This window comes from Lytechinus pictus, chromosome 3, assembly GCF_037042905.1.
Source record: "Lytechinus pictus isolate F3 Inbred chromosome 3, Lp3.0, whole genome shotgun sequence".
Lineage (NCBI taxonomy): Eukaryota > Metazoa > Echinodermata > Echinoidea > Temnopleuroida > Toxopneustidae > Lytechinus > Lytechinus pictus.
The window spans coordinates 15231694-15246542 of NC_087247.1; positions in this window are offsets into that span (position 1 = coordinate 15231694).

Consider the following 14849-nt stretch of genomic DNA (forward strand, 5'->3'; position numbering starts at 1 on the left):
CAAACAGGGAAGAATGGAAGGAGGGATCACTTTCATCATGTCTCATTTGTAGGACAAACACTTTGTGTTTGAAAACAAACTGACCTACTGTGCCAATGCAAATGACAAGGGAAATTCAATATGTTCTTGCAGACCCGAAAATTTTTAATGAATAAAATCAACAATGAAATTACTATGAATTAGGGTCTCCGTTCAGAAGAATTACGTCTGCATCCATTTAAAAATAAATTACAGCAGGATATATATGGAAGAACTAGTGAGTAGGAAATCAAAGTCCCTTTTTGCCTGAGAAAAAAAGTTCTACGATCAATTTTATGTATTTAACGAATCCATTTTATTCCAGACTTCCTTGAACTGATTCAAAGGGGAACTGCTAACAATGTGAAAATGTGGCAAAAGAAGAAAAGACAGAGCTGAGAGAGAGATCGAGAGAGGGATCTAATGAATAACGTGTCAGAAAAGAGTTGAATGAGAGAAAGAAATTATTAAAAGATTGACAAGGATTGCAATTACAACAAAGACTCCTTTCTCATCTATGTCTTTGAACTAGCATTTCCATCTTAGTTTCCACTAAACTGGTTTCCACTAAATTAGTTTTAGGATTGCAATGAGAACATGGTCAAGGCTAATACACCTGTATATATAAACTTGAAATCTTAAAAACTCAGGTTGACTGTAAAACTATTTTCATTATTAACTTCATGCTTTAAATTGCAAAGAAAAATATCAAAGCAGATGATACGTAAACATTATTTTGGTTTCAGATGATAAGGTGTATCCCCTATTCTTCAAAGATCTAAATGTGACTACATGTATCTTCTATCAACTTCGCTTAAAAAAAACTACATTAGCTACATCAAGCTTACTTGTACCCAATGTGATAGGTAGTTAGTCCTATCATCATCATCAATGCAGCTGATTATCTGCTTATTTTAGCAATCAACCAATATCCTTTTAACTGTCACCCGACAGTAGATTACCAATGACCATGTGCCCTGGAGGGAATAGATTTTTGAGTTTTCCAATCTAGGGATATTGGTCTTGAAGCGGACCTGATCAATACTGTCCATCTATTGATCAATGGTCCCCTTCAGGCCGGGATTGACACACCTCTCATCAGCTCTATTGTTCCACATGATAGGTCTATCAGGGATTGCTTCATAAACATGTTTGTTAGCTTATGTTGTTTACAAGTATAATCTATGGCTGCGTTCAAGCGACTATTTTATATTTAAAAGATTTTGACCGGTATTCTGAACTCAGGTTTAGTACAAAGTTGTAGTTTAACTATGGAGGGCCAATTGTGACATATATCTCTAAGAGTACAGGCTCAATTTGTTAGCACATTTGGTGTTTCATAGTTTTCTCACTATGAAAGCATGGACAAAGAACACACGTTAGTGTCCCATTATTTCAGTCAATAATTAGACCATGGCCTGATAGTGAGTCAAACTTTACTTCAGGAGACAGACCATTTCATAGTTATGTTTAGTTTAAAGCAAATCTTCATATGAAGCAGTCATAGAAATAAATTTCTTTTAAAATACAAACATGAAATGCTAAAAATTGCCTGAATGGGACTGAAATAAGTCATGTTTCTATGACAACAGTACTGTTCTTTCAGTTCAGACATGCACAGTACATTAATTCCATGATGACCTTTACTTTGCATATTGGCAAGTCCTAAAATATGAGGGAATCAACACTGATAAGCAAAAAAGTTACGCTTTGATGCTACCCTGAAGTATTTGTGATTCAACTGTTGATTATATGAATGTTTGTTATTCTGGCGTAAGAAAATAGTATGAACACACCTTTCAAATAGGAGGTTATCCATATGCTTGTGGTACAAAAGGTCATTAGTAGCTTATGTGGTGTAAAGAATACATCAATATCGAAACATACAGAAGAAATTGATTCCTTTTCACTTGGCCTAATTCTTCATAGAAAATTGAATAATCAACATATAATTGAATACTGACCTGAAATATAATTTCTGTCATTTCCAAATCTCAATCAAATGGGTATAGATTCATGGCTTATTAATGGGCTTTCTTCATTCTGGATAAATATCTTTGGTCCAAATTTGCTATATACGACATTTGACCAAAGTGCCAGAATGTCTTATGACCACTTGGTTTAATTATTATTTGACAGAATTTCCATTTTGTCTTGGCTGAAGTTAAAGTTAGCCCTAGAATGGTTGGACGAAATTGGTTCAGCCAAAATGGATGGATGAACTGTACATGTACAAGCCAAGTGGAAATTAGACGAAAATGATTAGTAGATGAGATGGATAAGCAAAAAAAAAAGTAAGACCATGTTGGATTTGACTCACTTACTTTTAGTTTATAGACCACATGGTTGCAATACCAAACAAAGTACAGTATGAGACTTCATGTATTTCACAATTAAATCTATTACAAGGAACTGAACAAATCTTATGGTAGGTTTACAGAGGGCTAAGTACTAGGGAAAACTTAATAAAATAATTTCTTTCACTTTTTGAGCTCATCAGCGGATTTTGGCTACACTGTATTCCAGTTTATATTAGACTCTATGGGAATTCATAGCTCAGTACATAGAGCGGGGTTTCGGATTCAGGTGACCTGGGTTCAATTCCCATTTGGTGCACTAGTGCCCCTGTGGGAAGGCATTAATCCTCATTACCAGGTCCCTTGGATAGGACCTTCAGTAATCAGTCCTCTGGTTGCTTGCTTACAAGCATTCATGCACAGTAAAAAAAAATTGCACGTTGTTTAAGCCTGTCAATCTAACAACAAGTTTTTAAAACTTTTTAAACAACTTGATTAAAAAGTGTAAACAGTTGTTTAAAAAGTTTAAACAGCAGTTGTTAGAGTGACAGGCTTAAACAATGTGCTTAGAATTATAATCAGCGTTTTTTCAGTGTATTTTTTCAGCAATCAGGTAAAAAATCACCACCAGTTACCATTATTAGTTTTCTAGGGCTCTGTATGGGGCATTTACGGGGCAAATTTGCCTAGAGCCCCTGTGTATTTTTTTTCTTTCTTAGAAGCAACCCAATATTCAAATTAGTGTACCAGAATTCCACCACAAGGGGGATTTTTTTCCCGCTGAACAAGATTCAAGACTCCAGTCATGGTAGTTCACAACAATACTTCAAATGTGATTCATTCGAATACAAGAATGGACATCACATTTTATAACAACCGCAGTGTCCAATAAAATGACCAGCAGTGGACTTTAGGAACTCACATAGCAACGGCAAACACATCATCCAGAGAAATTACCAATTATGAGTCTAATCTGGGTTCATCACCATCTCCGATGTCAATCCATAACTTTGATCTAACTAAATTAATTACGTCCGGTCCCTCCTCACCATAAAACAAAATCTTTCACGTCGTAGTTCTCTCAAGAATAATAGCCTGCGATTAAGAAGTGATGATTCAAACGGCATATCCATCCTCAAAGCGCTCACGATTCCGAATCAATTCCAATCATTTTGGGAGTTCCATGACGGATGCCTCCTGATTGCCGATTGTTGAACGGTTGAATGCATAGCAAGGAATCCAGTCTGCTGGAAATAGGGGTTGAGGAGAGAGCGGTGATGAGGGGAGAAAAAGAGAAAGAACAGAGGAGCCGAGTACTGTTGCATGTTGGTTTGATCACGCGACATGAGCACAGTGAGTTGGAAAATGTGTGTGGGGGGAGAGCATACAAGAACACAGGGGGAAACCTGAAGTGGGTAAAACAGAAGACGACACGTCGGCATACATGCAATATCCGGTTATATCTCATTAGATTCAGCTTTAATCTAAGCAGGCGTGAATCACTGCACATCAAGGATCGATGATCCCCAAAATGAGCGTATACATAATCAAACACCAGCCAGGCGGGCTAGCTGCTAGGCAGTGCTGACGAAATTAGCCAAATATCACATAGTGATGACGATGATGATGAGATAATAATGCCTAAGTGCTCATCACACTTCGAAGGATGCCTGGTAGTACGTGACAAGTCAGGTCCCTTACCCTAGCTCATCCTGAAGATAAAATTAATGAATTTTCCTTATGTTCTCCTCTTCAAAAACAAAAATGTGGCATGAAATAACTAAAAGGATGACGGAAAAAGGTAAAATGAAATCTTCACTGTATATAGACATTCGTAAACGTGCAAGAAGCAGTAGATGAAATGACAGTTCTACTATGGTGTCCCATATGCAACGAGTCAGTCATTCAGTAGTGAGGGAAACGAAAAAACACTTTCTCTGTCTACACAATACCTAGAACACCAATCCACTGAGTTGGAGTGCCACGGTAAATTGAAATGAAATTTTGAGAGTGTGTAAAAATAGAGAAGAGGGTTTCCTTCAAACTGGCCAGGAAGTGCAGTCAAAAGACAAACACGATTGAGGTTAATGATCAGAGAGGACCAATCAACTGAACCGGTGAGAAACGTTGGCCCCCATCAGCTAGCACAATAGGGCCAACAATAGCCAATTGGTGCTCCTCGCTTCGCTGCCCACCAATGTACCATCTTGAACCACAATGAAACGCCCACAAGCCAAAGACTGGATTACACGAACGTGTTTGCTCCCAAAACACAATTTCCCCCTTCCTTCCCTCCTTCAAATTTCTCCTTAGCTACCCTACGACAAAAAAAGGGAGACAGTCCATTCCAAATAGCAAGAAGACATCCTGCAAACAGGGAAGAATGGAAGGAGGGATCACTTTCATCATGTCTCATTTGTAGGACAAACACTTTGTGTTTGAAAACAAACTGACCTACTGTGCCAATGCAAATGACAAGGGAAATTCAATATGTTCTTGCAGACCCGAAAATTTTTAATGAATAAAATCAACAATGAAATTACTATGAATTAGGGTCTCCGTTCAGAAGAATTACGTCTGCATCCATTTAAAAATAAATTACAGCAGGATATATATGGAAGAACTAGTGAGTAGGAAATCAAAGTCCCTTTTTGCCTGAGAAAAAAAGTTCTACGATCAATTTTATGTATTTAACGAATCCATTTTATTCCAGACTTCCTTGAACTGATTCAAAGGGGAACTGCTAACAATGTGAAAATGTGGCAAAAGAAGAAAAGACAGAGCTGAGAGAGAGATCGAGAGAGGGATCTAATGAATAACGTGTCAGAAAAGAGTTGAATGAGAGAAAGAAATTATTAAAAGATTGACAAGGATTGCAATTACAACAAAGACTCCTTTCTCATCTATGTCTTTGAACTAGCATTTCCATCTTAGTTTCCACTAAACTGGTTTCCACTAAATTAGTTTTAGGATTGCAATGAGAACATGGTCAAGGCTAATACACCTGTATATATAAACTTGAAATCTTAAAAACTCAGGTTGACTGTAAAACTATTTTCATTATTAACTTCATGCTTTAAATTGCAAAGAAAAATATCAAAGCAGATGATACGTAAACATTATTTTGGTTTCAGATGATAAGGTGTATCCCCTATTCTTCAAAGATCTAAATGTGACTACATGTATCTTCTATCAACTTCGCTTAAAAAAAACTACATTAGCTACATCAAGCTTACTTGTACCCAATGTGATAGGTAGTTAGTCCTATCATCATCATCAATGCAGCTGATTATCTGCTTATTTTAGCAATCAACCAATATCCTTTTAACTGTCACCCGACAGTAGATTACCAATGACCATGTGCCCTGGAGGGAATAGATTTTTGAGTTTTCCAATCTAGGGATATTGGTCTTGAAGCGGACCTGATCAATACTGTCCATCTATTGATCAATGGTCCCCTTCAGGCCGGGATTGACACACCTCTCATCAGCTCTATTGTTCCACATGATAGGTCTATCAGGGATTGCTTCATAAACATGTTTGTTAGCTTATGTTGTTTACAAGTATAATCTATGGCTGCGTTCAAGCGACTATTTTATATTTAAAAGATTTTGACCGGTATTCTGAACTCAGGTTTAGTACAAAGTTGTAGTTTAACTATGGAGGGCCAATTGTGACATATATCTCTAAGAGTACAGGCTCAATTTGTTAGCACATTTGGTGTTTCATAGTTTTCTCACTATGAAAGCATGGACAAAGAACACACGTTAGTGTCCCATTATTTCAGTCAATAATTAGACCATGGCCTGATAGTGAGTCAAACTTTACTTCAGGAGACAGACCATTTCATAGTTATGTTTAGTTTAAAGCAAATCTTCATATGAAGCAGTCATAGAAATAAATTTCTTTTAAAATACAAACATGAAATGCTAAAAATTGCCTGAATGGGACTGAAATAAGTCATGTTTCTATGACAACAGTACTGTTCTTTCAGTTCAGACATGCACAGTACATTAATTCCATGATGACCTTTACTTTGCATATTGGCAAGTCCTAAAATATGAGGGAATCAACACTGATAAGCAAAAAAGTTACGCTTTGATGCTACCCTGAAGTATTTGTGATTCAACTGTTGATTATATGAATGTTTGTTATTCTGGCGTAAGAAAATAGTATGAACACACCTTTCAAATAGGAGGTTATCCATATGCTTGTGGTACAAAAGGTCATTAGTAGCTTATGTGGTGTAAAGAATACATCAATATCGAAACATACAGAAGAAATTGATTCCTTTTCACTTGGCCTAATTCTTCATAGAAAATTGAATAATCAACATATAATTGAATACTGACCTGAAATATAATTTCTGTCATTTCCAAATCTCAATCAAATGGGTATAGATTCATGGCTTATTAATGGGCTTTCTTCATTCTGGATAAATATCTTTGGTCCAAATTTGCTATATACGACATTTGACCAAAGTGCCAGAATGTCTTATGACCACTTGGTTTAATTATTATTTGACAGAATTTCCATTTTGTCTTGGCTGAAGTTAAAGTTAGCCCTAGAATGGTTGGACGAAATTGGTTCAGCCAAAATGGATGGATGAACTGTACATGTACAAGCCAAGTGGAAATTAGACGAAAATGATTAGTAGATGAGATGGATAAGCAAAAAAAAAAGTAAGACCATGTTGGATTTGACTCACTTACTTTTAGTTTATAGACCACATGGTTGCAATACCAAACAAAGTACAGTATGAGACTTCATGTATTTCACAATTAAATCTATTACAAGGAACTGAACAAATCTTATGGTAGGTTTACAGAGGGCTAAGTACTAGGGAAAACTTAATAAAATAATTTCTTTCACTTTTTGAGCTCATCAGCGGATTTTGGCTACACTGTATTCCAGTTTATATTAGACTCTATGGGAATTCATAGCTCAGTACATAGAGCGGGGTTTCGGATTCAGGTGACCTGGGTTCAATTCCCATTTGGTGCACTAGTGCCCCTGTGGGAAGGCATTAATCCTCATTACCAGGTCCCTTGGATAGGACCTTCAGTAATCAGTCCTCTGGTTGCTTGCTTACAAGCATTCATGCACAGTAAAAAAAAATTGCACGTTGTTTAAGCCTGTCAATCTAACAACAAGTTTTTAAAACTTTTTAAACAACTTGATTAAAAAGTGTAAACAGTTGTTTAAAAAGTTTAAACAGCAGTTGTTAGAGTGACAGGCTTAAACAATGTGCTTAGAATTATAATCAGCGTTTTTTCAGTGTATTTTTTCAGCAATCAGGTAAAAAATCACCACCAGTTACCATTATTAGTTTTCTAGGGCTCTGTATGGGGCATTTACGGGGCAAATTTGCCTAGAGCCCCTGTGTATTTTTTTTCTTTCTTAGAAGCAACCCAATATTCAAATTAGTGTACCAGAATTCCACCACAAGGGGGATTTTTTTCCCGCTGAACAAGATTCAAGACTCCAGTCATGGTAGTTCACAACAATACTTCAAATGTGATTCATTCGAATACAAGAATGGACATCACATTTTATAACAACCGCAGTGTCCAATAAAATGACCAGCAGTGGACTTTAGGAACTCACATAGCAACGGCAAACACATCATCCAGAGAAATTACCAATTATGAGTCTAATCTGGGTTCATCACCATTTTCTAATTTCCAAATGCCAATCTCCTTAAATTAACACACAAACTTACACCCACGGATCATCATTAACCGGTTTCTTGTTCAAAAACTTTTAATGACAGTGTTTTGAAGTGTTTACTCCAGAATCATGAAACAATGGTGGGAATATGTGCAGTTTTACTTTACAGCTGAAACAACTTGCCCTAGATATTAAATTATGGACTTATTGCATCACAATTAATTATTGATTCTGGTTTTCAATTGTATATGAAAGAATCATTAAAATAAAAGCCTTGTCATCCCGCATATTTCAAAAATCGATTTCATATTGTATTTCTTTTGTGGGTGTGTATTGTGCATACTTGGTCCAGTGAGTGGAAAATGCATAGGTATAAAAATATAATAGACACTCAGAATTTTTAACCAACCTGTTGATTGGTTCAAATATAAACCTACCAAGTGTTGGTTAAAACAAATTGAATTAAAAATGAATACAGATTTTTTAAACCAACAATTGGCCAGTTCATTTAACCAACTTTTGCATTGGTTAAAAATATGTGTAGGTCTTTATTATCATTATCCTTTTGATTATCAATGTAACATGGTTCAAGTTAACTGATCAAAAAATTATCTTTCACCTTGGTTATGTGAACTAAAACTCTCGCAGTATGTTCAGTTATATTAGATTACTCCTATGTCCACATTTTATGAAATGGGTCCATATGCTTTCTAAGTTATGATGACATTAAAAAACCATTTAAACTGTTTTTTTATCAAACAGGTAATTTATAATTATATGAATGTTTCTTTTTTCAAAAACTAACTATTGCTACATTATTCACAGTTATCTTTAACTTTAAAGTTCCATATACAATTCATTTCACCAATGATTTTACCCCCCCCCCCCCTCCCCACACACACACACACACTCACAAATCCTGATTAAATGAAAAGTTTTTTTTACAAAAACTTGAACAGAATATAAATGCAACCATGCATAAATGCAGGTTAATTCCCCAAAGCTCAACTTGTAATGGAGCTAGCCGTAACAAATGGACTATGTATTACAATAAATAAAAGTAGAATATGAACTACAATGGCTAGAATTGAGTCAATAATTCCACATTTTCCCATCACTCATTCAACGATAAACTTCAGTACCAATTTTCACTCAAGCTCTGTATCTATTGTGATTTAAATCCAAGAAAACGATAGCTTTTGTGCCACACAACAGTGGACTAATGGTTCAGTACACGCACATTTAAATTAATTCATTTTGGTAAATGATGCTTTGTTGAACTATAAATGCAAATATATATGCGGTTGCCATGGTCAATGAGATGACAAACTACTGAAAACCACAGTATCTATATATTATGCAAATTAAGCAAAACCTCACTCATTATTTCAGCCAAATTTTGTAATAGATTGATATCATGACAGAATACATGTACATGAAATCAATACATTGTCAAATGTGATTGAAAATGTCTTATATGAAGTAATAATATATATAAATTATGAAATTAATTCATGTCAAATTGGGCTGAATGAACTTGGTTCTGCTACATTTTATTTTTAAAAAAGCACAAACAAATTGTAAACTATACCTCATGCAGAAGGTTTGAAAAATATTCATCAAAGAATAATTTGAATGTGACTGAGATAAATGCTGTGGTACAGTTTGTATAGCTAGCTATACAGTGCGTCCCATGAAAAAGGAAACCTGTTTTCAGAGATAGATTTCACAATTATTAAATATGTTTTTACTACAAATTTGATACTCATAGCAAGAGTGGAATCTCATCTCTAATTTTGAAACCAACAGCTTAGCAAATCGTTCACGCATGGCAGATTACAAACAATAAATACTGAGGCATATCAGTAACGATTTGCGCAGAAACCCATGTGTGATTTTGAATCCTTTCTCATTTCAGGGATCAGTGAGAGAATCGTAACAAAGAATACAAAAGAAATGCTAATGAGCCAATCGTCAAATAAGCACATTGGTCGTATCACGAACCAACCTTGTCCAATTTTTCTGCACAACCTGGATATGACATTAAAATTCAAACTCGTTTTGCTCATTAATGCGTGAAGTTCGGAATCAAAATAAAGAGGAATAATTGAATTATATGATTATATAAATTAAATATAATTCATTTGCCTTTGAAGAAAAAAATACATGGAAATCCCAATTTCCTTTTTTCTGGGACGCACTGTATAGTAAGCATCCCCTACCCATGATGAGTTAAAGGGATTTTTAGTAACATCACAATGACTTCACAGGCACGTTGTACAGTGAGTCCCAGATAAAATGTATTTGGGATTCTCAATAATTTCCACTCATATTGTCATAAAACCTCAAGAAACATCTCAATCTTCAATTAAAAGTTTGAATTTTCAAAAGAAGAAAAATTTTGAGAATGTTGATGAGAGAATCATACTATTAAATTTTTTTATTGAATGTCTATTCTTTCTGACATAATGCTATAACTAAGCCACATACATGTAAATTTTCCACAAATTCCCATGATGTTTGTGACAGACACCAGAATGGCTTGAAAATATGGTAAATTAAGTATATAGGCACTAATATAATGTATATGGAGGCATACTATAAATATCTGTACATGTAGTAACCATCACAAAGAGTGACATGAAAACCCTCAGTCATGAAAAGCAAAAACTGTGCTTCTTTGATATATCAAAGGGGCAAGTAAAGGACACACGTGCATAATCAATTCTTGATTACCGACACTAGACAAGAGATGGCGCTGTTTACACCACTGCTCAGAAAACCATTGATCTCATCTCCACCATCTTCAAACTGTTCCCAATGGGGTCAAAGAAAAGGTCATATCCAACATTCTTTTCAGATATTTGAGAAGTTCTATGAACACAGAATGTCATATTGTATGACATTATAATGAAGACAAATGATCAGATGTATAGTATTCCTTTGATGCTGAAATATAAAGAATTGGGATTCTAGGCTAATAGGCTATGGGTTTTACAAGCAGATTTTAAAATTGGAAGGCTATTTACAAGCAGGGGATTTTGCACTGCAGGGGCTAAATCTTGTTCACAAAACAGAACTTGTCCCCCTAAAACACACCATATATTTTTGGGGCTCAATAAGAAATACTGAATTCATGATGAAACAGTTGCAATTTCTGTGGTCTGTCTCATTTATTCTTTTTTAACTGCCATTGACATTAAATTAAATATTCTACAAATTGAATAGGGATAAAATTAATCTATATCTAATATCCTTTTATAAAGAAAATGAAAAAGATACAGTGGGTGAGGGTTGCAAACGATGATTAAAGCTAAAACAGGGGAAAAATTTGGTATGATTTATTTCAACAACAAGAGCACACAATCAACAGTAATAATAAAGTAACTGTTTAAAAAGTAAGTGATCTCAGCTCTCTGATCCTAGCACATGTACATTTCTACCCAACACCAAAATGTAAAATATATATATATATTATATATTACGATGTACCCTTGCCAATGTGAAAGCAAAATACTTGTAATATTCCTAAAAGTATGTAGGAACCTGTCAAAATTAACAGAACTTTTGCACGGATTTTTCCAGGGTGGCAGATATTTTGGCAGTGTGAAAGGAAATAATGAGAACCCAACAAGTAGTTGGGTGTGGGCGCCGTAGGGTTGCTAATCTCGGGACATTTTGTGCATGCTCTTAACTTCGAGAATTTACACCGAAAGGGTCTGCTTCGGGTCAGTGTGAATACGCCGAAAAAGTTTATCGAGTATTAATCAGCCTGACAAGTTCTTGTAATTTACCGGGTATTCTGGAGATCGAATTATTCTGAAAATGACTCATGATGTCACAATATGTGGTTTCAAACCGCCCCGATCTCAAGAATCCCTGTTAAAAATACGAGAACTTTTTTCAGGCTAAAAAATACCCGATAATTATTCCCACATTCACATCGCCCCGAAAGGCCGAAACATACCCTTCGGGATTGATTTCGTGAAGTTACGAGCATGCGCAGTATGGTCTGATATGCAAGAAAGGCACAAGATTCAAATCGCTAGCTTTGCAGCCACCCATGGCGCCTGCGCCCAACTACACGCTGTGCTAAAAAAGTTCTGTAATTTGCTTTCACACTGCCAAAATACCTGCGACCTTGTCAAAATCCCTGCGAAAGTTCTCGTAATTTTGACAAGTACCTACTACTGAGTGGGTAATTTCTTTCGGGAGATAACATGTCATTTGCTTTCACACTGCCAAAATTATCTGGTATTTTCTGATAGGGGGAAATTTCCCGATCAGAAAATAACTGAAACTGACAACTTTGAGGCGGTCTGAAACCACCTATTAAGGGGACCACTTGTGCAGGCTTGGTGCTAATAGTAAAGTGTGAGGCATACACACCTCAACTATCTGTTTCCATTTCGGACAGAAAGGGTGCATTTATATGCCAATTTTCTACCTGACAATCATTATATGAAATACGCTTTGTAAGACATTTCTGCAGAAACATGACTGCTTTTATTCCAAAGTAAAAGTAATCATGTTTGAAATCACAAACATGAACCATGGAAAGAGGGGCGTTTTTAAAGATGTTTCTGCAAAATCACATTTGAAAAGGGTCAAATAAACATATTAGTATACCTCTCATCATGTCACATGCAAATTTGTCTTACTTTTTCAAAGTTAATAGAGAAAAATACCAGTTGTGGTAACAATCTCAAAATGAGTTCAAACAGAATCCAGTGAAATTACCACAAAAGTGTTTGTGTGAATAAATAAAAAATATGTGCCACTTAGCTCCGGAAGAAAATGCATAATTGATGAGAAATGAGCAAAATAAGCACGAAATTCCATCAAATATCAGGTATTTCTTAAAGCAATATCAATACACTGTCCCACCTATGCTTTTCTGTGTTAGTGATCATCAGAATTATCGATTTTGAGCTAAGATTTCATGATTTTACAAAGATAAGTTTACATTAATTTACCAGATCTAGATGTATGATAATATTTTGACAATTGGCCTTGATTTAAAAGACTTTCTCATGAAATAATTGTTTGCTGCAACTAATGTCTTTTATCTTTAATTCAGCCCTTAAAGTTTATCTTTAAATCTTGCTGAATGTATTTCTATCTTAACACCACTACAATAATGGCATGGTTATTTTCACCCACTACAATAATGGCATGGTTATTTTCACCCATTATCCAAACACATACCTACTTAAACATTATTAAAAACACTTCCAATTTACATCAGGGTTGTAATAAAAAACGTTTTTTTTTTTAAAAAACTAATAAAACGTTTTTTATTGTTTTAAAACGTTTTAAATCGTTTTAAAACGTTTTTTTTCCAACGAACGATGTAATTTTCCTGTAAATCAATTAAATTATACACTTAATACAATATGATTTAAGCTCTTGATGTTTTAATTACATTTTTGGAGTATTAAGAGATGACTACAATTTTTGTTACTGAATTTTCAACAGAAAAGTTCATATTTTTCCCAAAATTACTAAATCAAGGAAATTGAATGCCAAAAAATTAAGTTGACATTTTATAGGTTTATTCCTCATACATGTAGTCTCAGGTTTTTTAGTCTTATCAATCTATAGGGGTGAGAAGAAGTTGCACTATGTAAGAAAACAACATAATCTATACACTATAGGCTTTCAAAGCTTAATTTCATTTATTCAATATGCTTTATTTCATTTGTATCAATTATATAAATTTTAAGTAATAATAATGATAATAATAGTCCGCTTTTATGTAGTGCTTAATACATTGGAACGACGTGTCTAAGCGCTTTACAGATATATTATTAACCCAGTCATCGGATTCAATCAGTCATTCCCGCACACAATGTATGCACATCCTCCACTCCCTGGGTAGTATTCCAGTCAGTCGCTAGTGAGGCGCACACAGTACTGGACAAGCTACAATGACTTTCACATCCTACCGGGTACCCACAAGTGCATGAAATATAAGTTTGGGTTTAAATCTATAAATATTAGGCCCTTGAACTGCTTATTTCTTTAATTGAGGAATTTTAATCAAATTGTTTTTTTCAATGTTTGTTTTAACTGTTTTTTTTTAAAATTTCTTATGTACAGTTTTGTGGTTACTTTTGGGTTTTTTTATCGTTTTTTAATGGAAATTATTGGCAATTATTTTCCAATCATTAACAAAAAGTACAAATATTGATACAGATAAAATGTTGGCGAAAAATTTGCATTGGCTTTACTTGTGTAATATCATGGAGCTATCAATGTGTTGATAGCTCCATGGTAATATCATAACCGCATATCCATGCATGTATCCAAAAAATAGTCTTGAACAATATGGCGTGGCCCTGCTGTTCTTATGGATTTATCATAGAAATTTTTAAGGGGGCCATTACAGTCCCCTGGGATTGTTAGGGTTAAAGGTCAAATCCACCCCAGAAAAATGCTGATTTGAATCAGTAGAGAAAATACAAGCATAATGCTGAAAATTTCATCGAAATCGGATGTAATAAGAAAGTTTAGACATTTTAAAGTTTCGCTTATTTTTCACAAAACATTTATAACAACTCAGTGATGTGCAAATGAGGGAGTTGATGATGTCCCTCACTCACTATTTCTTTTGTTTTTTTAATTGTTTGAACAATAAAATATTTCAATTTATACAGATTTGATAATAATGACCAACTAATAACTGAACCAAAAAATGTTAAAACAATGGTAGTTCCACTCATGTTCAGGGAGGAAAAAAAATATATTTCACATTACGACAATGAGAAAATAACGACATACAAAATAAATAGTGAGTGATGTCATCAGTCCCCTCATTTGCATACCAACCAGGATGCGCATATAACTGTTTTGCGAAATTAA